The sequence below is a fragment of the Octodon degus genome, unplaced genomic scaffold (genome assembly GCF_000260255.1).
Source record: "Octodon degus isolate 3935 unplaced genomic scaffold, OctDeg1.0 scaffold00007, whole genome shotgun sequence".
NCBI classification, from domain to species: domain Eukaryota; kingdom Metazoa; phylum Chordata; class Mammalia; order Rodentia; family Octodontidae; genus Octodon; species Octodon degus.
The window spans coordinates 5,611,466-5,615,332 of record NW_004524583.1 but is presented as its reverse complement, the minus strand read 5'-3'; the positions used below and the strand labels follow the sequence as shown (position 1 = coordinate 5,615,332).

Here is a 3,867-nt window from a genome sequence, read left to right as displayed (position 1 = left end):
ATTTTAAATGAGCCACTTACTGTATGTCAATTATACTTCAATGAAGTTTTTCAAAAGATTTCTGGATAGAAAGCTATAAAACATTTCTAAGCCAGGCTACCTCCGCGAATTATAAAACATTTACTCTTTCAGTTTCTCTGGGGAGACAATATGTTTGCTATCTCCCTGACCCAATATGCTTACACTTGTGCACCTCATTCATCTCACTTATGAGTGTGGTCTTCAGTTGCATCCATTTCCCTATAAGTCTCCATTTTACACTTAAGTACTTCATTGCATAAAAATGCCACATCTTTTCATCCATTCCTAAGTCCATTTGTTCAAAAGTCTAGTTCAGTTCTAATATTGCACTACTGATTTTTTGTCTAGTCCATCTACCTTTTTGTAACATTGGGGCATTAAGATCACCCAATACAACTGTATTAGTGCTTATTTAATTTTTCATGCTTGTTAATATTTGTTTTATATAATTGGATGCACTGGTATTGATACCTACATATTTATGATAGTTGTCTCTTTCTCTTGGATTATTCCCTTTACAAGGTTATAGTGACCTTATTTAATTTCTTAATCAGTATTGGCTCGAAATTCACTTTGTCTACAAAGAGCATAGGTACCACTGCTTTTTTCTGGATTCCTCTCATACGGCATACTATTTTCCATCCTTTAAGTTTCAGTCTCTGAATTTCTTTTTGAGTTAAATGTGTCTTGTATGCAGCGCATTGTTGGATCCTGCTTCTTGATCCATTCAGCTAGGTGTGTGTTTTTTCATTACTGAATTGAGATCTTTAATATTGATTGTTATAACTAAAATATATTCACTCATGTTTGTCATGTTATTTTCTTATTGTTGACTCCCCCTGTTTCCTCCTCCATCTGCCTAGGACGGAGGCAGTGGATTACTTGTTTGTCTTGCCCTCTATTGGAGTTCATGGAGTTGTAGCCCTCATCTCTTTCTATAATGTCCTTAAAAAACTTTGGAGTGCTGCTTTGGTGATCATAAATTTCCCCAGATATTCTTTGTCATGCAAGTATCTTATTTCTCCATATGCTTTGAAAGATACTTTTTAGGGTACATCAATGTGGGTTGAAAGCTCTTTTGCTTTAGAGCTTCAAATACTTCACTCCAAGCTCTCCTTCATTTGAGGGTTCCTGTTCAGAAGTCAGCTGTGGCTCTGATGGGCTGTCCTTTACAGAGGACTATTTTCTTTTCCCTAGCAGCTTTTAAGATCTATCCTTATGCTGAATTTGTGAAATCTTGACTATGATATGCCTGGCTGGAGATACTTTTTGATCATAGCTAATTAGAATTCTATATGCCTCACTTAACTCTTGTCAAATTCCTTTTCTCTATTAAAAAAGTTTTCAGCCATGCTATAACAGATATATATAGATAGAGATAGAGATAGAGATATATAGATATATATCTAGATAGATAGATAGATAGATACTCCAATCAATCCTTTTTTTTATTGTTGTTGTTGGTTTTTTTTGGCAAAACCAGTGATTGAACTCAGGCCCTTGCACTTGTTCTTATCTCCCTGGCTTCTTTGGCTCATGTAACAGCTGCTATATTAATTTTTTTCATGGTCCCCTGCTACTTTTATGAAACCTTCATTTTATTATAGTTCCCCACAAGCCTATCCTCTGTATCAAAGATCCTGTCTTTATATTTGCTTATCTGTTGCATATATGTTCGATGGAATTCTTATTCTCCTGGATAGCTGCTGGAATCTGCCTTACAGAATCCATTTCTTTCCTATGCTGAACATTCATAGCTTCCATAATTTTCTTAAACTCCTCTAGTTTTTGAATCGAAAGTCACTAAGCATGGTTTTCAATGTGGACACCATCTTTGTACTTATCTGAGAAACTATTTCCAATTTGATTTTTTTCTAAAGCCTCATTCAATTGCTTTGTTATTAATACTTCAGAGGCCATGTGGGTGGCTTTCAGATTGCCCCACTTCTTTGCTCCCTGGGTTTACCTTTTGTGAACTAGAAGTCTGGGGTTATATGATGTTTAAGTATCTTTTCACTTCCTTTTCTTTTTTCTAGTTTAATTTGTGGAGTGATGCTTATAAACTGTCTATGAGGGGTTGCTTTACTGCTAGTACTTAGAAGACTTAGGAAATGTCTATTTCTCTGACATACCTTCCCGATGTAGCTGATTTTTGGATTTTGAGTCTATTACAAGAACCTCCATCTGCAATTTTTTCAAGATGAGAAGTTGCTGCCTGTCTGGCCCAGCCCTTGATTCCTTGGCACTGTGCCAAAGTATTTTCTGTGACCCTTCATCAATCTCAGTTTTGGAATACCAGGAAGAACAGCTGCTTAGAACAGTTTTGTCCCTTTTGGCTATAATGATACCATCAGAAGGACAATAGCATCAAACACAGACTAGAAAATGACAAACTGTAACCACTAATTTGCTACCTTTAATTGTATGAACTAGCTTTGTATTATATAACAAAATTGAAAACCAGAATATTATATGCAATATACAAGTCCTTAATATATCAATTTGGCCCTTAGGGGATCAAATTTAAAATAAGTTAGGGAAAAAGTAGACAAGTGGAAGGAGAGGAAGAGATTAGACGTAAGGCTGGAGGACAAAGGAGGATCATGCTAACTTTGGGAAACTGCAGAAGACTAAAGGAAAAGAGAAAACAAAGGAGAGAACAACAGCACAACCACAAAGAGGCTAGAATCCACATTTATACTTATATAAAAACAAGATCAAGCAATGAGGGAGAAAAAAATAAAAAGATAACAAAAAACAAAAACAATACCACAAGAACAACAACAAAAAATAATACAGGAATACAAAAGAAAAAAAGTCCACTTGCAGGTATATCTCTGCTGTCACTGGTAGACAATGTACAGAGGAAAAAAACCTCGATCCATGTTGATTTATTTCAGCAAGGCAACAGTTGCTTTTAGGCAGCAAACTGGATCATCTCAGTGTGCCTTGTGGCTGAGACCAGACTTTTCAGCCTGCAGCCATCAGTGCAACTTCCATGGGCCTAAGCCCAGGTAGGAGCCACTACACGGAACTGGCAGCCACTCTGAGTTCTGAGCTCAGCTGACCCATCTCCAAGATGGCCCCCAGCCAACCAATCTCTTGCACAGAACTGTGGAACCTTCAGCACTCAGTGCCAGCCAGTACAGTCCTGCACATCTCCTCTCCCCTCCACTGCTACATCTCTCTGTGGAGGCCTACTGGGGTTACCAGCGGTCACTGAGTGTCCGCAAGTTTGAATTGCTCCTCTCACACAGTGAGTCCCATCTCAGGGAGAAGGTGCAACCAGCTACCTCCTAAACTCAGTGACCGCTTTCTCTTCACTCTCACCATAGTCTTCAATTCTTGCTTTAGATCCTGCCTAGGACTAGGGGACCCACTCTCTCCTTCTTGTCTTCCTCACACTGCTATATCCTGTCTAGACAGCAACTCCCATACAGCCTCTTTCTCTCCTGCTTACCATCCGGCCATCTTCTATTTGTCCCCTCTTGAGTTATACATTGCTATACGGAGAAAACTGTTTAATCATGATTATTTTAGGATATTGCATTGGGTATTTCATGTAGTAACTATCCAATTTTGTACTGTAAATATTTGTAGCTACTTTACTTTCCAGTATATACCAATAAAGCTATTTCTTTATAAAAATAAAAATTTAGGGGGCCAGAGAGATAGCTCAGCTGTTTAAGCACCTGCCTGGCAAGCACAAGGTCCTGAGTTTGATCCCCAGTACCAAAAAATAAAATTAAATTAAAAATTAAATAAAAATAAAAGTAATCAAATCGCACAGGTCACAGTTGAAAGACTTAACAACTGGGATCTGCTCTTACTGAGAAGTTTTTTCAC

At 37.8% G+C, this 3,867-nt stretch overlaps 1 protein-coding gene across 1 annotated transcript in view; it reads right to left on the bottom strand.

The window, feature by feature from the left end:
* Cep128 (centrosomal protein 128) overlaps window positions 1-3,867 on the bottom strand; it is a 253,260-nt gene that overhangs the window by 203,212 nt on the left and 46,181 nt on the right. The gene's annotated exons all lie outside the window — the stretch shown is intronic.